The sequence below is a fragment of the Arachis hypogaea genome, chromosome 19 (genome assembly GCF_003086295.3).
Source record: "Arachis hypogaea cultivar Tifrunner chromosome 19, arahy.Tifrunner.gnm2.J5K5, whole genome shotgun sequence".
In the NCBI taxonomy this organism is placed as follows: domain Eukaryota; kingdom Viridiplantae; phylum Streptophyta; class Magnoliopsida; order Fabales; family Fabaceae; genus Arachis; species Arachis hypogaea.
In genome coordinates this window covers 36,505,533-36,526,793 of record NC_092054.1, presented here as the reverse complement: position 1 = coordinate 36,526,793, position 21,261 = coordinate 36,505,533, and the positions used below count along the sequence as shown (strand labels likewise).

At 39.7% G+C, this 21,261-nt stretch overlaps 2 non-coding genes across 2 annotated transcripts; both read left to right on the top strand.

The window, feature by feature from the left end:
* The first annotated feature begins 6,664 nt into the window (after positions 1 to 6,664).
* LOC112780537 (small nucleolar RNA R71) lies at positions 6,665 to 6,768 on the top strand. Its single transcript, XR_003191366.1, has one exon. It is a non-coding gene; the product is annotated as a small nucleolar RNA R71 (small nucleolar RNA).
* Positions 6,769 to 16,419: 9,651 nt separating this feature from the next.
* LOC112780524 (small nucleolar RNA R71) lies at positions 16,420 to 16,523 on the top strand. Its single transcript, XR_003191355.1, has one exon. It is a non-coding gene; the product is annotated as a small nucleolar RNA R71 (small nucleolar RNA).
* The last annotated feature ends 4,738 nt before the right edge of the window (positions 16,524 to 21,261 follow it).

The window sequence follows — 21,261 nt, the reverse complement described above, 5'->3', positions numbered from 1 at the left end:
TTTAAGCTTAAACTGCAGCTTAAACGCCAGACACTATCCAGGATGCCTTTTGTGGAAGCGTTTAAGCTTCAGTTAGGTTAAACTGAAGCTTAAACGTGGAAATGGAAGAAGGCAGCCCTGAGGGTTTCACTTAGTCGAACACGTTTAAGCTTCAGTTAAGGTTAAACTGAAGCTTAAACGTGGAGATAGGAAAGGCAGCCCTGGAGGTCGAACACGTTTAAGCTCCAGTTTAAGGTTAAACTAGAGCTTAAACGTGGAAGAGGGGAAAGGTAGCCCTGGAGGTGTCGAACACGTTTAAGCTCAGTTTAAGGTTAAACTGGAGCTTAAACGTGGAATGCTCCTGGTGCCTTTCTTCCTTCTGGCGTTTAACCTCCAGTTTAAGGTTAAACTGGAGGTTAAACGTGAAAATGCTTCTTTGGTGAGAGTTTGTGTCGAACACGTTTAAGCTCCAGTTTAAGGTTTAAACTGGAGCTTAAACGTGGAATTGCTCCCATGGTGAATTTCCCCACTTCTGGCGTTTACCTCCAGTTTAAGGTTAAACTGGAGGTTAAACGTGGAAATGCTTCTTTGGTGAGACTTTCATTCTGGCATTTAACCTCCATTTAAGGTTAAACTGGAGGTTAAACTTAGTTCCAGCATTTCTTAGCCCTCATGATTCTGGCGTTTAAGCTCCAGTTTAAGCTTAAACTGAACTTAAACTCCACATTGATATTCAAGCTTCCTTTATTGATTTTGTTGCTTCCTTTGCCTAGCCTCTTCTTCCCTGAAATCATCCAAACAATTGCATCAAAGTCTTGCAAAATTTCATGAGAAATCTTCCATTCATAGCATTCAAGTAATATAACTAAAAACTCATGGAATTTGCATCAAAATCATACTGTTTGGATGGTTCATTGCTTTGTTATTCATTTAACCATTCTTGGTTACTTTAAGCTCAAGAAATGCATAAAACTACTAAAACTAATAGAAAATGCTAGTGAAACTAGCCTAAGATGCCTTGGCATCACAACCAAACTTATACTTGCTTGTCCCTAAGCAAGTCCTGAGTTATTTGAGAAAAAAAGCATGAACAGAAAGCAATCCCATTGGCTATATTAGTAAGCCTTTAAGTTCATCAGAAGGGTTTATGCAGAAAGTTGCAGCATCACTTTTTCATTCTCATCAGGTAAGATTATCACTTTTTCATTGCATCCAACAAACACTGCTATGGCCTCTTGTTACTCTTATGTCCTTGGCACTTTTCTCTTCTTTGTTTTTCTTTTCTTTTTCTTAGAGCTTCTTTGCTCCTTGTTGCTTAGTGTTGTTGCACCAGCCTTTGCATTTCTTTTTCTTATCAGTGCACTACACATCCATCCAGCATTTTAGTTCACATTTCTTCTTGAGCATTGGTGCCAGCACTCTTTGTGTGACTAAATGTTTTGTATTTAGGTTGCTCTTGATATGGACTTTTGGTTGATAATCCCGGTTAGTTAACCCAGTTACCAAGTGTTGAAACACTCTCAGAACCTATTCATCCAAGCATATCCTTAATACATAAACACCACAGGCATTTGTCTCAGAAGTTCAACCATTGATGCCTAGCTTATTTTCTCAAATTTTTTTGCTTTTTGGTTGCCCTTTTTCAGTGGCTTTTTCTTCTTCTTTTTCTTTCTTTTTCATGGCCAAAGACATTTATTCATCAAGATCCATAGACAGTTTTCAATTTCTACACAAAAAAAAATGATAATTCTACACTCTAATTCCAGTGATCTGACTAAACAATCAAGCATGCATACCACACTTAATTCTACTTGATTTGTCACTATTGAGCCAAGTTACTTTTGTTTCAAACTTTTCTTTTATTTTTGGAAACAGAACAGCATGGCAAGCATTTGTTTAAGAAGGTGAAGTTATATCCAACATCTAGGCATTCGCTTTATTCAAGCATAAACAGACACTCATACTAAAAACTCCACATAACACTTAAATGGCTTATGATGAAAGAAGCTCATAAAGACAATTCACCAATTATCATTTGATTATTAAGGAACGAGGCCACCTCTTATTTATGCTTGGTTCTTCTTAATTCTTGGATCCTGCTTCTTCTTGCTTCCTGCCTCTTTTTGACCACTTGTACTTCCTTTGTCTTTTCTTATGAGCTTTTTCCAGAATCCAACCTTTTTCATTGTTTCTTCCACTCCTTTTCAAGGATCATTGCCTTGTTTATTTCTCCTTCTTTCCTCCCTTTGAATACTCATCAAAGCTGGGAATGCTGGGTCCATCTTGTGTAGATGTTCCCCTATGTAGTTAAGCTTGATTTGAGAACTGATGTGTAATCAGCTTGAACTGAGTATCTTGCATTCTGTAAAGTGGTGGCTTCCTTGATTGCCAAGACATTGGCATCTTGGTGTTGGCATATGTGGCTGAAGGATTCCTGTAAGTGTAAATTCTGTTCCCTTTGCAGATCTAAGAATCTTGATTCAAAGTTCCTTTGCATATCCATCATTTTTAAGTGAAAGTCCTCTTGTCTCTCCTGAGACTCATGTATTGTTGAGACATTCCTTCTATGATTTCCTGCATTCTGCTCATATCCATGGGGTCTCTGGGAATTTGTTGTCTTCTTTCTGGAATTCCTTGCTCTTCTTGCTCTTCTTCTCCGTCTTCTCCTTCCTGTCCTTCTTGTTCCGCTTCTTGCTCTGCTTCTGCTTGTTGCCCTTCTTCATTTCTTCTTTTTGGTATGTCTTGGAGCAATTGGGCCAAGAGTCATTCTGTACGCAGTTATAGCCAATCCAGGATATAGCCAATTAGGTCTTTCGTCTTCAAGTGTACTTGGCATCGATGCATAGTCTAATGATGGTGCTAGGGAAGTGAGCAGGATTCAGGGTCACTTTTCTCACTAAGCTCTTGTATCTGTTCAGCAATGAGTTTATGAACTTTAATCTCCCTCCACCATAATGCAATGTAGCAAGATGGCTCTTTTAGGGACTATTTCTGAAGAGTTTGTAGTGGTAGGAGGATCTCCTAACTATTGCATACCACCCTTTAGCTTCGGTGTTAGGTCTCCCCTTCTCAAGACTCTTGGAGCCCCTCTTGTTTTTCTCACCCATTCAGCTCTGATGGCACAAGGTATCAGCAATAGTTGTATAGTCAGGTTCTCCTATCATCTTTCTTCAATAACTTGCTTGGCTGAAATGTATGTTTTCAGCCCAAGAGTTTTCATGATTGCTTTGGGACTGAAGTCAACTTCCACCCCTCTCACATAGCTTTTTAGTTTCTGGTTATTCCTCATGATTGTGAATCCTTACAATGATGTTGATTTATGATTGCTAGTCAGACTACTTCCTTTGATCTTCCCAACACCTGGTCATCTTTCAAGTAAGGAACCTCAGCTATACCTTTTAGGTCTCATCCATTCGGCTTGAATCTCATGGAAAACTGATTTGTATCTCCATGCATCGAATTCCCTGTTCTCCTCCATTGGCTGCTTGTCTTTTCTTCTTTTGTGGCTAGATGAAGCTGCCATTGGTTCTTTAGTTTTGGGTAAGTGACAAGCTAAAGTTGACAAGGTGAAGCAAGAAGTGTTGTTGGAAGTGTGGTGAGGTTGTTTTCGGCAAGAGATAGTTATGCTATGATGAAGAAAATGTGCATGAAGGAGATTTGGTAGTGTTGAACTCGTTCCCAAGTGGTTCTTTATAGTGCCCGTGAGTGAAAAATGGACGGCTAGGGTGGTTTGTGAAGGGTGGCTTGATGGTAAATATATGAATTAGGGAGAAGGACGAATTGCTTTTCATTTTCTTGGAAGTATTCCGGGTGCATTAGGTTGTACATGTGGCTATCTTTTCTTGTAGAACTTCCTTTTTCCATGTGTTAGTTTCAAAGACTTGTGAACTTTCTTTTTGACCAAGCATCGTACCTCCCTTTGTCTTTTTCCTCCATTTTTGTCTTTTCTTTTGTACCTGCACAAACAAACAAGTTTGCTATCATTTTTCGGTCCATGTGAATGATGAATAGTACTTGCACATGTAAATCAATGATTGACTTCATGAGCTTATAGCCGTGACTTTTGTATGTATGCACACTTATTACTGGACACCAAACTTAGTGTTTGGTAAAGTCTCCTGATGACATGAAATCCATATTGGTTGTCCTTAATGAATGTGCATAATTCTAATAAATCATAGTCACTTTGGCTCTTTGATTCTAAACAAATTTACTACCCTAAGTGATTGAAACCAAAGCATTAAAACATGCGAATGGTATACTTGTCATGAAATTCGAAATCCAGAGGAACTTCTTGCTTTTCATGAACCGTGTTCAAAGAGGAACACCAAACTTAATGTTTGGTTGTGCATTTTGAATGAAAAATTGAATGCATTTTGAATAAAATTTGGGGTGCCTTCAGGCACACCAAACTTAGAGACAAATTGTATTTTACATGCAATGTTTAGTGCACTCTTTCAGCAGTTGTCCTGAGGATTCAAGTTCATGCATAAGAAACCATGCTTTATTAAATGCACAACAAAAAAGTAAGGATATTAAAACATGGGTTGCCTCCCATGAAGCGCTTCTTTAACGTCACTAGCTTGACAGTTGTCCCTTGTTAGGGTGGATTGTAGTGCTTGACGTCTTCTCCTCTCACTATGAAAACGTCCCCACTTGATTCCTTCATGATTTCTAAATGTTCCATAGAAAGAACTTTCCTGATTGTGAACACTTGAGGGAGCTGGGAAGGAATGGTTTTGAGGCCAGGTGGAATTGGCAAATAATGGCTTGATATCACTTTATCTCCCGGAGAGAAACCTTCAGTGGGAATTTTCTTGTTTCTCCACCCTCTTGGCAATTTCTTTACAATTCTTCCCTTTCTCCTGAGGATTTCTTCATTGACCCTTATGCAATGAGGATCCTTCTGATCTGTTTCCATTGATTCTTGTGGCTTTAACTCTTGCAACTCTCGTTTGCCTTCCAAGGACTGTTTTAGAGTTTCAGTTGCTGGCTTGCTTTCCTCCAAACATAGATGGCTACTATCATCCTTAGGCTTTTCCGATTCTGGTTCAGGCTCAGATGCAGGTTTGAAAACTTTGAAAATGAGCTGTTCATCACGTATTCTCAGAATTAGCTCTCCTTGTTCTACATCTATGATCGCTCTGGTAGTGGCTAGAAATGGCCTGCCCAGAATGATAGGGTGTAGGTAGCTTTCCTCCATGTCCAAAATGACGAAGTCTATGGGAAGTAATAATCTCCCACTCTAACCAGCACATTCTCAACTACCCCTTCAGCTTGCTTCTGAGTTTTGTCAGCTAGTTGTATGATTACATCAGTGGATCTCACCTCATTCAGTTGTAGCCTCTTCATGAGAGTTAGAGGCATCACATTTATGCTAGCTCCTAGATCACAGAATCCTCTATCAATTTTTGTTCCCCCTATGATGCAGGGGATATGAAAACTTCCTGGGTCTGTTTTCTTAGAAACTGTGTCCTTCTTGATGAGGGCACTGCATTCTTTGTTCATTGTTACCGTTTGTCCTCCCTTCAAAACTCTTTTCTTGCTCAACAATTCTTTTAAATACTTGATATGTGTAGGCATTTGCTGGAGAATCTCAAGAAAGGGAATATTAATATGGAGAGACTTAAATGTCTCTAAAAACCTTGAATAGGTTTTCCCTTTTTCTCCTCCTCCTAACCTCTGAGGAAATGGTGCTTTTGGTTGATATGCTTCTATCATGCCTTTTTGCAGTTCCTTGGCTTGCTCCGTTTCACTTTCCTGCTTAGCTTCTTCCACACTTTCCTTCAAGATTTCTGGCTCCTGTTTTGAGGGTCTGATTCCTTCTTCTTCTGAGATTTCCTTCAATATAGTGATGGCTTTGCAGTCTTCCCATCTCACTCCCTTTTGTTCCCCTTTAGGATTCTTTTCCGTGTCACTAGGGAACACTGCTGTGGACTTGGGGGCTTGTTGGGATAGCTCTCCTACTTGAGACTCCATCCTCTTTAGTCTTTCACCATGGTCCCTTAAGGTAGATCTCACCTCATCCCTAAAGCTTTTCAACTCACTTACGTCCTGACCCATGTTTGCCAGCCTTCCTTCTATCCTGTTTAATTGATCTTGAAATTGTTGGTTCGGATTAGGTTGGGTAGGTTGATTATTTTGGCCATGATATGATGGTTGGGAGTAAGTGTTTTGTGTGGCTTGGTATGATCTTTGGTTGGAGTTTTGGTATGTGGACTTGTTATGTTGGTTTTGCTGGTTTCCCCACCCAAAGTTTGGGTGGTTTTTCCACCCTGGGTTGTAAGTGTTGGAATGTGGATCATATGGTTGCCTTTGTTGATTTCCTACATAATTGGCCTCTTCCCAATCACCTCCTTCAGTGCTTTCTTCCTCTTGATCTTGTGTGTGTATCGCAGCCACTTGCTTTGTTTCTAATTTCCTGGTGAGCTCTGCTAGTTGCTTAGCAAACACCTTGTTTTGGGCTAGGATTGTATCAACATGGTTCAGCTCCATGACTCCCTTAGTGTTGTGTCTCTCTGATGCATAGTAGTACTCATTCTCAGCCACTGTCTCAATCACTTCAATGGCTTCTTCCACAGTCTTTTTCCTGTTCAATGAACCTCTTGATGAATGGTCTACAGCCTTCCTTGATTCATAAGAGAGTCCATCATAGAAAATATGCAATTGCACCCAGTCATGGAACATGTCTGGTGGGCATTTCCTTGTCAAATCCTTGAATCTCTCCCATGCCTCGTAGAGAGTTTCACCATCTTGTTGTCTAAAAGTCTGAACCTCAGATCGAAGCCTATTGACCTTTTGTGGGGGGTAGAAACATGCCAGAAACTTGCTTTCCACCTCGTCCCATGTTGTTAGGCTCCCCTTGGGAATGATTCCAGCCACTTAGCTGCCTTGTCCCTAAGTGAAAATGGGAACAAAAGCAGTTTATAGGCATCTTCCTGGACTCCATTGGACTTCACAGTGTCGCAAATTCTCAGGAATTTTGTGAGGTGTTGGTTTGGATCTTCATTAGCACTCCACCAAATGAACAATGATTCTCCACAAGTGATATTAGCTGTGGTTTGAGCTCAAAATTGTTGGCCTGAATGGGTGGTTTCTGAATGCTGCTACCACAATTCCCAGAGATTGGGTTTATGTATGAACTAAGAACCCTCCTCTCAGGAATGGCATTGTTTCCATCAGCTCTCTCATGGTTGTGAACTTCTCTATCCATGTTGAGATCTAGAGCTTCCTCAAAATTGTCCTCAGATTCTCCTTCAGATTCTTCTTCTCCCAGTACTCTCTTCCCTCTTGCTTCCCTTCTAAGTCTATGAAGGGTCCTCTCTGGTTCGGTATATGGAGGAGTTGATGTCTCTCCTCTCCTACCTGTCATACAAGAACACCGCACAGGCAACAAACAATTGAACTACTCTTGGTTAATGGAAGAGTATGGTTAGAGTAGTTGAGGAATTAATTCAAATAGTTAGTGAGTCAGTGAGTTAGTTGCTTAAATTTAAAGGCATAAAGAAAGAAAGCATGTAACAGAGTGCAGAAATTAAAATTCAACAAGTAACTTGAACTGAATTAACAAAGCAAGAAAAATGCTCAATCTAGTTAACTTCCAATTTGAGAATTGTCAATCGAAAACCAATCCCCGGCAACGGCGCCATAAACTTGATGCGCATAAACTTGTTATGCTACGATTTAGGAAATTGCACGATCGGCAAAATTCCTTCCGGCAAGTGCACCGGTTATCGTCAAGTAAAAACTCACAATAGAGTGAGGTCGAATCCCACAAGGATTGGTTGAGTGAGCAATTCGGATTAGAAGTATGTTCTAGTTGAGCAGAATCAAGATTTAGATGAGAATTGCGGAATGTAAAATTGCATGAATTAAAGAGCGAGAAGCTAAATTGCTGAAATTAAAAGGGATGGGGGTGATTGCATGAATTTAATTGCAGAATGTAAAGAGAAAGTGGTAAATCAGAAATGGGGAATTCATTGGGTTGTAGGAGATATTGAGATCTCCGAATCAAAACATGTTTATCTCTTCCTCAACCAATGCGTTCATTGAATTTTGCTTGGCAATCTTATATGATTGGATCCCAATCCCTTGGTTCACCAATTCTCTCTAAAAACAAACAAATTCCCAATCCCTTGGTTTAAATGTTCATAAGAAGAGATGATGCTCGATCACTGATTATACCACACAGTTTCATGAACCACAATTTGGTAGGATTACATGTCACAATATCCATCCAAACCCCAATCCAATTCACTGTGAGAAAGCTTCTCTAGCATGAATCCTCCATTCCTTTCCCAAGGTTCCGAAGGATTCCAATTATGGGTAGTTTCTTTCCCAAGACAACTACCCAATGGAATTAGATCGAGAAGCTTTCTAACAAAATTCAAGAGAAAAGATTGAAGAAGAAGATAAACTATTATTGATTCATTGAATTACAATAGAGCTCCCTAACCCAATGAAAGGGGGTTTAGTGAGTCATAGCTCTGAATTCAATTACAAAGATATGAAAACTAGCCAAATGAAAAGATCAAAAATCCTTCCTAACTTAAATTCTATCCTATTTATACACTTTCTATATTGAGCTTCTGTTGTGTTTCTTGGGCTTTGAGGCCTCTCCCTGCTTTCCTTTTGCTTTGGGTTTATGATCCATAATCTTGATGAGGCTGCTGATCCAAATTCTGTAACATTCATTGAGCCAACTTAGTGATAATCAAATAATGACACATGACTCAACAAATTGAAATTTCAGACTCATCAATCCTTCAGGCCCAATCCCATAAACCATGATATTCAATTGGGTTTCATACCAGAGTAAGTTTAAGTTAATGTTTGTGCTCAAATACTAACTTAAACCGCAATATTTTTGGCCCAGAAACCTTTTCCAAGAGTGGCGTTTAAGTTGCAGTTTAAGCTTAAACTGCAGCTTAAACGCCAGACACTTCCAGTGATGCCTTTTGTGGAAGCACGTTTAAGCTTCAGTTTTAGGTTAAACTGAAGCTTAAACGTGGAAATGGAAGAAGGTAGCCCTGGAGGGTCACTTAGTCGAACACGTTTAAGCTTCAGTTTAAGGTTAAACTGAAGCTTAAACGTGGAGATAGGAAAGGCAGCCCTGGAGGTCGAACACGTTTAAGCTTCAGTTTAAGGTTAAACTGAAGCTTAAACGTGGAGATAGGAAAGGCAGCCCTGGAGGTCGAACACGTTTAAGCTCCAGTTTAAGGTTAAACTGGAGCTTAAACGTGGAAGAGGGGAAAGGTAGCCCTGGAGGTGTCGAACACGTTTAAGCTCCAGTTTAAGGTTAAACTGGAGCTTAAACGTGGAAATGGAGAGAGCAACCCTGGAGGAGAAAACTTGGTCGAACACGTTTAAGCTCCAGTTTAAGGTTAAACTGGAGCTTAAACGTGGAATGCTCCTGGTGCCTTTCTTCCTTCTGGCGTTTAACCTCCAGTTTAAGGTTAAACTGGAGGTTAAACGTGAAATGCTTCTTTGGTGAGAGTTTGTGTCGAACACGTTTAAGCTCCAGTTTGAGGTTAAACTGGAGCTTAAACGTGGAATTGCTCCCATGGCGAATTTCCCACTTCTGGCGTTTAACCTCCAGTTTAAGGTTAAACTGGAGGTTAAACGTGGAAATGCTTCTTTGCTGAAACTTTCATTCTGGCGTTTAACCTCCAGTTTAAGGTTAAACTGGAGGTTAAACTTCAGTTCCAGCATTTCTTAGCCCTCATGATTCTGGCGTTTAAGCTCCAGTTTAAGCTTAAACTGGAACTTAAACTCCACATGTGATATTCAAGCTTCCTTTATTGATTTTGTTGCTTCCTTGCCTAGCCTCTTCTTCCCTGAAATCATCCAAACAATTGCATCAAAGTCTTGCAAAATTTCATGAGAAATCTTCCATTCATAGCATTCAAGTAATATAACTAAAAACTCATGGAATTTGCATCAAAATCATACTGTTTGGATGGTTCATTGCTTTGTTATTCATTTAACCATTCTTGGTTACTTTAAGCTCAAGAAAATGCATAAAACTACTAAAACTAACAGAAAAATGCTAGTGAAACTAGCCTAAGATGCCTTGGCATCACAACACCAAACTTAATACTTGCTTGTCCCTAAGCAAGTCCTGAGTTATTTGAGAAAAAAGCATGAACAGAAAGCAATCCCATTGGCTATATTAGTAAGCACTTTAAGTTCATCAGAAGGGTTTTATGCAGAAAGTTGCAGCATCACTTTTTCATTCTCATCAGGTAAGATTATCACTTTTTCATTGCATCCATCAAACACTGCTATGGCCTCTTGTTACTCTTATGTCCTTGGCACTTTTCTCTTCTTTGTTTTTCTTTTTTTTTCTTAGAGCTTCTTTGCTCCTTGTTTGCTTAGTGTCATGTGTTGCACCAGCCTTTGGCATTTTCTTTTTCTTATCAGTGCACTACACATATCCACTCCAGGCATTTTAGTTCACATTTCTTCTTGAGACATTGGTGCCCAGCACCTCTTTGTGTGACTAAATGTTTTGTATTTAGGTTGCTCTTGATAATGGACTTTTGGTTGATAATCCCGGGTTAGTTAACCCAAGTTACCAAGTGTTGAAACACTCCTCAGAACCTATTCATCCAAGCATATCCTTAATACATAAACACCACAGGCATTTGTCTCAGAAGTTCAAACCATTGATGCCTAGCTTATTTTCTCAAATTTTTTTGCTTTTTGGTTGCCCTTTTTCAGTGGCTTTTTCTTCTTCTTTTTCTTTCTTTTTCATGGCCAAAGACATTTATTCATCAAGATCCATAGACAGTTTTCAATTTTTACACAAAAAAATGATAATTCTACACTCTAATTCCAGTGATCTGACTAAACAATCAAGCATGCATACCACCACTTAATTCTACTTGATTTGTCACTAATTGAGCCAAGTTACTTTTGTTCAAACTTTTCTTTTATTTTTGGAAACAGAACAAGCATGGCAAGCCTTTGTTTAAGAAGGTGAAGTTATATCCAACATCTAGGCATTCACTTTATTCAAAGCACTAAACAGACAAACATACTAGAAACTTTACATTCCAGACAGATTCAACAATTTCAGTTTATACCAGAACAAGCATGCTTTTGTTTACCCATTTTAAAGAAATGTCAAGGAACAACACCACCTTGTGAAATTTCTTGTTTTCTCTTTGTTGCCAGGAACAATCTGATTTCTCCTTCTTCTCCTAGTTGTTGCTTCATGTTCTTTCTAAGATCCTTGTTTCCTTTCCTGCAAAGAGTGATGAAGTTGCTTGCTTCTCAAGCACTTGAGTGGTTAGCTCAACTATGTATGGGCAAGTGTCTGAGTCTTAAGTTGGTGTGTGAACACCAAACTTAGTCTCCTACTTACTTCTCTGTTCTTTGAATCCTTGAATTCTCCTTGGAATGAAGTTGCTGCTAAGGATTTTAAGCATTTCTGTGATTGCTTAGAATGGTTGTTCCTTTCATATAATTCAAAGGTTGTTGTGTTCAGTTGAGCTTTATGGTGGAATACCAAACTTAGAGTCACACATTCCCCTTTGAATTATTGATCCACGAATTCATTGTTTGGTGTGAAACACCAAACTTAATTCTTTGCAATGCACAGAAACTACTTCACCTTTTTATTGAAACAAATAAAAGAAACAGCAAGGGAGTATTACCTCAGGTTGGGTTGCCTCCCAACAAGCGCTTCTTTAACGTCATTAGCTTGACGGTCAGCTGCCTCAGTTGAGGTGATATTTAACCTTGTCCTTCTCCTCCACATCTCCCAAGTAATGTTTGAGTCTTTGACCATTCACCGTGAAGGTTCGTTGTGACTTTTCTTCCATGATTTCTATTTGTCCATATTGGGAGACTTTGGTGACAAGGAATGGTCCAGACCACCTTGATTTTAGCTTCCCTGGAAATAGCTTCAGCCTAGAATTGTAGAGCAATACTTTTTGTCCCTCCTCAAATTTCCTTGGGGCTATGTTGCTGTCATGCTTCTTCTTTGCTCTTTCTTTGTAAATTTTGGCATTCTCATAAGCTTCAGCTCTGAATTCTTCCAACTCTTGAATTTGCAACATCCTTCTTTCTCCAGGAGCTCTGCTGTCCAAGTTCAAGAGTTTCAAGGCCCAGAATGCCTTGTGCTCCAACTCCAGTGGCAAATGGCAAGCTTTTCCATATACTAGTTGGTAAGGAGACATTCCAATTGGTGTTTTGAAAGCTGTCCTATATGCCCAAAGAGCATCATCTAGCTTAATCGACCAGTCCTTCCTTGAAGTTCCCACAGTCTTTTCCAGGATTCTTTTGAGTTCCCTATTAGATATTTCGGCTTGCCCACTCGTCTGTGGATGGTATGGTGTGGCTACCTTATGTTTGACTCCATATTTTAGAAGCAATGCCTCTAATGGTTTGTTGCAGAAGTGGCTTCCTCCATCACTGATGATTGTTCTTGGAACCCCAAAACGGCAAAAAATGTGTTTTCTGAGGAAGTTCATGACTACCTTATTATCATTGGTTGGAGTTGCTATTGCTTCAACCCATTTGGAGACATAGTCTACTGCCACAAGGATGTAATTATTTGAGTATGAGGTGGGAAAGGGTCCCATGAAATCTATCCCCCATACATCAAACAATTCAAGTTCCAGAATGAATTGTTGTGGCATTTCATTTCTTCTTGGCAGGTTCCCCGCTTTCTGGCATTCATGGCAGTGCTTCACTAGTTCCTTTGCATCTTTGAAGATAGTGGGCCAATAAAAACCACACTGCAACACCTTAGCTGCTGTTCTTTCTCCTGCAAAATGTCCTCCATAGGTGGAGCCATGGCAGTCCCATAAGACTTCCCTTCCTTCTTCCTCTGATATGCATCTTCTAAGTATGCCATCCGAACATTTTTTGAACAAGTATGGTTCGTCCCAGATGAAGTATTTGGCATCATTTACCAATTTCTTCCTTTGATGCTTATTAAATTCCAACGGCAAACTCCCAGTGGCCTTGAAGTTCGCTATGTCTGCAAACCAGGGTGCTTTGTGAATTACCATGAGTTGTTCATCAGGAAAGCACTCATTTATATGTGTGCTTTGTGCGCTTCCTTCTTCACATGGTATCCTTGATAAATGGTCTGCCACCTTGTTCTCTACACCCTTCTTGTCTTTGATTTCAATGTCAAATTCCTGCAACAAAAGAACCCATCTAATAAGTCTTGGTTTGGATTCTTGTTTAGCAAGTAAGTATTTTAAAGCTGAATGATCAGTGAAGACAATGACTTTAGATCCAATGAGATAGGATCTAAATTTGTCAAATGCAAAGACTATTGCCAAGAGTTCTTTTTCAGTGGTTGTGTAATTCCTTTGGTTATCATTCAAGACCTTACTGGCATAATAAATCACATGTACCAAATTGTCTTTCCTTTGTCCTAACACTGCCCCAACAGCAAGGTTTGATGCATCACACATCAGTTCAAAAGGTAAGTTCCAATCAGGTGGGGCAATGATAGGTGCAGAGGAAAGTTTTTGCTTCAAAAGTTCATAGGCTAGCATGCAATTTTTATCAAATACAAAGGGTGTATCAGAGACAAGCAAGTTACTCAAAGGTTTGGCTATTTTAGAAAAGTCTCTAATAAACCTTCTGTAAAAGCCAGCGTGTCCCAAAAAACTCCTAATTGCCTTGACATTACTTGGTGGAGGTAATTTTTCAATGAGTTCCACCTTAGCTCTGTCCACCTCAATGCCTCTATTCGAGATTTTGTGGCCAAGGACTATTCCTTCTGTGACCATGAAATGACACTTTTCCCACTTTAATACTAGGTTGGTCTCTTGGCATCTCTTAAGCACCAAGGCAAGGTGGTGTAGGCAGCTAGGAAAAGAATCTCCAAACACAGAAAAATCATCCATGAAAACCTCAATAAATTTTTCAATCATGTCTGAAAAGATGGACAGCATGCATCTTTGGAAAGTGGCAGGTGCATTGCACAATCCAAAGGGCATGCGTCTATAAGCAAAAACTCCATATGGACAAACAAATGATGTTTTCTCTTGATCTCTAGGATCAACTACTATCTGATTATAGCCTGAGTATCCATCCAGAAAGCAATAGTAAGCATGTCCTGCAAGCCTTTCAAGCATCTGATCCATGAATGGGAGTGGGAAATGATCTTTTCTGGTGGCTTCATTGAGCTTCCTGTAGTCTATGCACATCCTCCACCCAATGACAGTTCTTGTGGGTATGAGTTCGTTCCTCTCATTTGGCACCACAGTTATGCCACCTTTCTTGGGCACTACATGGATGGGACTAACCCATGGGCTATCAGAAATGGGGTAGATTACCCCTGCCTGCCATAACTTCATGACCTCCTTTTGTACCACTTCTTTCATGACGGGATTCAATCTTCTCTGAGCTTGAATGTAGGGTCTAGCATCCTCTTCTAACAAGATTTTATGCATGCATATGGATGAACTTATCCCCTTTAAATCAGCTAGGGTCCATCCAATGGCGTCTTGATGAGTTTGTAGCACATTGATCAATTTTTCTTCCTGTTCTTGGCTCAGGGCAGAGCTAATGATAACAGGATAGCTCTCATTACTACCCAAGTATGCATACTTGAGATTAGGGGGCAATGCTTTGAGCTCAGGTTTTGGTGCTTCCTTCTCTTCTTTCACTCTATCTGGCATGCTTGGCATGGTTGTTTCAGCAGCCTTGATGTCACTATCTTCAATATCCTTGGTGAACTCCTCCTCTACCACTTCCTTTGTTGTTTCCTCAAAGGTTTCTTGTACTGCAATGTCCACTACATCCACCATCATGCATTCCTTTAGTGATTCTGATGGATAGCTCATTGCCTTGAATACGTTAAACACCAATTGCTCATCATGTAGTCTAAGAGTGAGCTCACCCTTTTGGACATCTATGATGGCTCCTGCAGTAGCCAGGAAGGGTCTTCCCAGAATTATTGAAGCTTCGGCTTCTTCCTCCATATCTAATACCACAAAATCGGCAGGGAATATGAAATCTCCCACTTTTACCAACAAATCCTCAACTATCCCATGAGGGAATTTAAAGGTTCGGTCTGCTAATTGGAGGGCCATTCTTGTTGGTTTGGCTTCCTCAATCTCCATTCTTCTCATCATTGTTAGAGACATCAAATTGATACTGGCCCCTAAGTCACACAAGGCCTTCTCCACCATGACTTCTCCTATGATGCAGGGGATTTGAAAACTGCCTGGATCCTTCAGTTTCTGAGGCAATTTGTGTTGAATGATGGCACTGCATTCTTCAGTCAACAACACAGTTTCCTCATTTCTCCAGCTTCTCTTTTTGGTCATTAATTCCTTTAAGAATTTTACATAGAGTGGCATTTGCTCTATTGCCTCAGAAAACGGGATGTTGATTTGAAGCTTCTTGAAAATCTCCAAAAATCTGGAGAATTGGCCATCCTTTTCACCTTTCATCAAACGTTGAGGATATGGTGCTTTGGGTTTATACGGCTTCAGGACCTCTTTTTCTTTTTCTCTTGTTGCAGACGGTGTAAAGGATTGTCCTTGTTCCTTGTCTCTCACATTTTTCCTTGCTTCATCCTCTGTGGGTTCACTTGAGATCTCCTTTAGCTTTTTTCCACTTCTGAGGGTTATGGCTTTACATTCTTCCCTTGCAATAGCCTTGGCAGCATGAGAAACACTTGGCCCAGGGATTTGCTTATACAAATACCCAATTTGATTTTCTAACTTCTCGATGGCAGCTCCTTGGTTTTGCAAGTTGGAAATTACTTCTTCCTTAAAAGCTTTCAATTCGGTTATGTCTTGACCCATGGCTGCAAGCATTCCTTCTATCCTGTTTAATTGATCTTGAAATTGTTGGTTCGGATTAGGTTGGGTAGGTCGATTATTTTGGCCTTGATATGATGGTTGGGAGTAAGTGTTTTGTGTGGCTTGGTATGATCTTTGGTTGGAGTTTTGGTATGTGGAATTGTTATGTTGGTTATGGTTGTAAGGTTTGTGGTTTTGTGGTTGGGTTTGTTGGTTCCCCCACCCAAAGTTTGGGTGGTTTTTCCATCCTGGATTGTAAGTGTTGGAATGTGGATCATATGATTGCCTTTGTTGATTTCCTACATAATTGGCCTCTTCCCAATCACCTCCTTCAGTGCTTTCTTCCTCTTGATCTTGTGTGTGTATCGCAGCCACTTGCTTTGTTTCTAATTTCCTAGTGAGCTCTGCTAGTTGCTTGGCAAACACCTTGTTTTGGGCTAGGATTGTATCAACATGGTTCAGCTCCACGACTCCCTTAGTGTTGTGTCTCTCTGATGCATAGTAGTACTCATTCTCAGCCACTGTCTCAATCACTTCAATGGCTTCTTCCACAGTCTTTTTCCTGTTCAATGAACCTCTTGATGAATGGTCTACAGCCTTCCTTGATTCATAAGAGAGTCCATCATAGAAAATATGCAATTGCACCCAGTCATGGAACATGTCTGGTGGGCATTTCCTTGTCAAATCCTTGAATCTCTCCCATGCCTCGTAGAGAGTTTCACCATCTTGTTGTCTAAAAGTCTGAACCTCAGATCGAAGCCTATTGACCTTTTGTGGGGGGTAGAAACGTGCCAGAAACTTGCTTTCCACCTCGTCCCATGTTGTTAGGCTCCCCCTTGGGAATGATTCCAGCCACTTAGCTGCCTTGTCCCTAAGTGAAAATGGGAACAAAAGCAGTTTATAGGCATCTTCCTGGACTTCATTGGACTTCATAGTGTCGCAAATTCTCAGGAATTTTGTGAGGTGTTGGTTTGGATCTTCATTAGCACTCCCACCAAATGAACAATGATTCTCCACAAGTGATATTAGCTGTGGTTTGAGCTCAAAATTGTTGGCCTGAATGGGTGGTTTCTGAATGCTGCCACCACAATTCCCAGAGGTTGGGTTTATGTATGAACTAAGAACCCTCCTCTCAGGAATGGCATTGTTTCCATCAGCTCTCTCATGGTTGTGAACTTCTCTATCCATGTTGAGATCTAGAGCTTCCTCAAAATTGTCCTCAGATTCTCCTTCAGATTCTTCTTCTCCCAGTACTCTCTTCCCTTTTGCTTCCCTTCTAAGTCTATGAAGGGTCCTCTCTGGTTCGGTATATGGAGGAGTTGATGTCTCTCCTCTCCTACCTGTCATACAAGAACACCGCACAGGCAACAAACAATTGAAATACTCTTGGTTAATGGAAGAGTATGGTTAGAGTAGTTGAGGAATTAATTCAAATAGTTAGTGAGTCAGTGAGTTAGTTGCTTAAATTTAAAGGCATAAAGAAAGAAAGCATGTAACAGAGTGCAGAAATTAAAATTCAACAAGTAACTTGAACTGAATTAACAAAGCAAGAAAAATGCTCAATCTAGTTAACTTCCAATTTGAGAATTGTCAATCGAAAACCAATCCCCGGCAACGGCGCCATAAACTTGATGCGCATAAACTTGTTATGCTACGATTTAGGAAATTGCACGATCGGCAAAATTCCTTTCGGCAAGTGCACCGGTTATCGTCAAGTAAAAACTCACAATAGAGTGAGGTCGAATCCCACAAGGATTGGTTGAGTGAGCAATTCGGATTAGAAGTATGTTCTAGTTGAGCGGAATCAAGATTTAGATGAGAATTGCGGAATGTAAAATTGCATGAATTAAAGAGCGAGAAGCTAAATTGCTGAAATTAAAAGGGATGGGGGTGATTGCATGAATTTAATTGCAGAATGTAAAGAGAAAGTGGTAAATCAGAAATGGGGAATTCATTGGGTTGTAGGAGATATTGAGATCTCCGAATCAAAACATGTTTATCTCTTCCTCAACCAATGCGTTCATTGAATTTTGCTTGGCAATCTTATATGATTGGATCCCAATCCCTTGGTTCACCAATTCTCTCTAAAAACAAACAAATTCCCAATCCCTTGGTTTAAATGTTCATAAGAAGAGATGATGCTCGATCACTGATTATACCACACAGTTTCATGAACCACAATTTGGTAGGATTACATGTCACAATATCCATCCAAACCTCAATCCAATTCACTGTGAGAAAGCTTCTCTAGCATGAATCCTCCATTCCTTTCCCAAGGTTCCGAAGGATTCCAATTATGGGTAGTTTCTTTCCCAAGACAACTACCCAATGGAATTAGATCGAGAAGCTTTCTAACAAAATTCAAGAGAAAAGATTGAAGAAGAAGATAAACTATTATTGATTCATTGAATTACAATAGAGCTCCCTAACCCAATGAAAGGGGGTTTAGTGAGTCATAGCTCTGAATTCAATTACAAAGATATGAAAACTAGCCAAATGAAAAGATCAAAAAGTCCTTCCTAACTTAAATTCTATCCTATTTATACACTTTCTATATTGAGCTTCTGTTGTGTTTCTTGGGCTTTGAGGCCTCTCCCTGCTTTCCTTTTGCTTTGGGTTTATGATCCATAATCTTGATGAGGCTGCTGATCCAAATTTTGTAACATTCATTGAGCCAACTTAGTGATAATCAAATAATGACACATGACTCAACAAATTGAAATTTCAGACTCATCAATCCTTCAGGCCCAATCCCATAAACCATGATATTCAATTGGGTTTCATACCAGAGTAAGTTTAAGTTAATGTTTGTGCTCAAATACTAACTTAAACCGCAATATTTTTGGCCCAGAAACCTTTTCCAAGAGTGGCGTTTAAGTTGCAGTTTAAGCTTAAACTGCAGCTTAAACGCCAGACACTTCCAGTGACGCCTTTTGTGGAAGCACGTTTAAGCTTCAGTTTTAGGTTAAACTGAAGCTTAAACGTGGAAATGGAAGAAGGCAGCCCTGGAGGGTCACTTAGTCGAACACGTTTAAGCTTCAGTTTAAGGTTAAACTGAAGCTTAAACGTGGAGATAGGAAAGGCAGCCCTGGAGGTCGAACACGTTTAAGCTTCAGTTTAAGGTTAAACTGAAGCTTAAACGTGGAGATAGGAAAGGCAGCCCTGGAGGTCGAACACGTTTAAGCTCCAGTTTAAGGTTAAACTGGAGCTTAAACGTGGAAGAGGGGAAAGGTAGCCCTGGAGGTGTCGAACACGTTTAAGCTCCAGTTTAAGGTTAAACTGGAGCTTAAACGTGGAAATGGAGAGAGCAACCCTAGAGGAGAAAACTTGGTCGAACACGTTTAAGCTCCAGTTTAAGGTTAAACTGGAGCTTAAACGTGGAATGCTCCTGGTGCCTTTCTTCCTTCTGGCGTTTAACCTCCAGTTTAAGGTTAAACTGGAGGTTAAACGTGAAAATGCTTCTTTGGTGAGAGTTTGTGTCGAACACGTTTAAGCTCCAGTTTAAGGTTAAACTGGAGCTTAAACGTGGAATTGCTCCCATGGTGAATTTCCCACTTCTGGCGTTTAACCTCCAGTTTAAGGTTAAACTGGAGGTTAAACGTGGAAATGCTTCTTTGGTGAGACTTTCATTCTGGCGTTTAACCTCCAGTTTAAGGTTAAACTGGAGGTTAAACTTCAGTTCCAGCATTTCTTAGCAATCATGATTCTGACGTTTAAGCTCCAGTTTAAGCTTAAACTGGAACTTAAACTCCACATGTGATATTCAAGCTTCCTTTATTGATTTTGTTGCTTCCTTGCCTAGCCTCTTCTTCCCTGAAATCATCCAAACAATTGCATCAAAGTCTTGCAAAATTTCATGAGAAATCTTCCATTCATAGCATTCAAGTAATATAACTAAAAACTCATGGAATTTGCATCAAAATCATACTGTTGGTTCATTGCTTTGTTATTCATTTAACCATTCTTGGTTACTTTAAGCTCAAGAAAATGCATAAAACTACTAAAACTAATAGAAAACTGCTAGTGAAACTAGCCTAAGATGCCTTGGCATCACAACACCAAACTTAATACTTGCTTGTCCCTAAGCAAGTCCTGAGTTATTTGAGAAAAAAAAGCATGAACAGAAAGCAATCCCATTGGCTATATTAGTAAGCACTTTAAGTTCATCAGAAGGGTTTTATGCAGAAAGTTGCAGCATCACTTTTTCATTCTCATCAGGTAAGATTATCACTTTTTCATTGTATCCATCAAACACTGCTATGGCCTCTTGTTACTCTTATGTCCTTGGCACTTTTCTCTTCTTTGTTTTTCTTTTCTTTTTCTTAGAGCTTCTTTGCTCCTTGTTTGCTTAGTGTCATGTGTTGCACCAGCCTTTGGCATTTTCTTTTTCTTATCAGTGCACTACACATATCCACTCCAGGCATTTTAGTTCACATTTCTTCTTGAGACATTGGTGCCCAGCACCTCTTTGTGTGACTAAATGTTTTGTATTTAGGTTGCTCTTGATAATGGACTTTTGGTTGATAATCCCGGGTTAGTTAACCCAAGTTACCAAGTGTTGAAACACTCCTCAGAACCTATTCATCCAAGCATATCCTTAATACATAAACACCACAGGCATTTGTCTCAGAAGTTCAAACCATTGATGCCTAGCTTATTTTCTCAAATTTTTTTGCTTTTTGGTTGCCCTTTTTCAGTGGCTTTTTCTTCTTCTTTTTCTTTCTTTTTCATGGCCAAAGACATTTATTCATCAAGATCCATAGACAGTTTTCAATTTCTACACAAAAAAATGATAATTCTACACTCTAATTCCAGTGATCTGACTAAACAATCAAGCATGCATACCACCACTTAATTCTACTTGATTTGTCACTAATTGAGCCAAGTTACTTTTGTTCAAACTTTTCTTTTATTTTTGGAAACAGAACAAGCATGGCAAGCATTTGTTTAAGAAGGTGAAGTTATATCCAACATCTAGGCATTCACTTTATTCAAAGCAATAAACAGACACTCATACTAAAAACTCCACATAACACTTAAATGGCTTATGATGAAAGAAAGCTCATAAAGACAATTCACCAATTATCATTTGATTATTAAGGAACGAGGCCACCTCTTATTTATTGCTTGGTTCTTCTTAATTCTTGGGATCCTGCTTCTTCTTGCTTCCTGCCTCTTTTTGACCACTTGTACTTCCTTTGTCTTTTCTTATGAGCTTTTTCCAGAATCCAGCCTTTTTCATTGTTTCTTCCACTCCTTTTTCAAGGATCATTGCCTTGTTTATTTCTCCTTCTTTCCTCCCTTTGAAATACTCATCAAAAGCTGGGAATGCTGGGTCCATCTTGTGTAGATGTTCCCCTATGTAGTTAAGCTTGATTTGAGAACTGATGTTGTAATCAGCTTGAACTGAGTATCTTGCATTCTGTAAAGTGGTGGCTTCCTTGATTGCCAAGACATTGGCATCTTGGTGTTGGCATATGTGGCTGAAGGATTCCTGTAA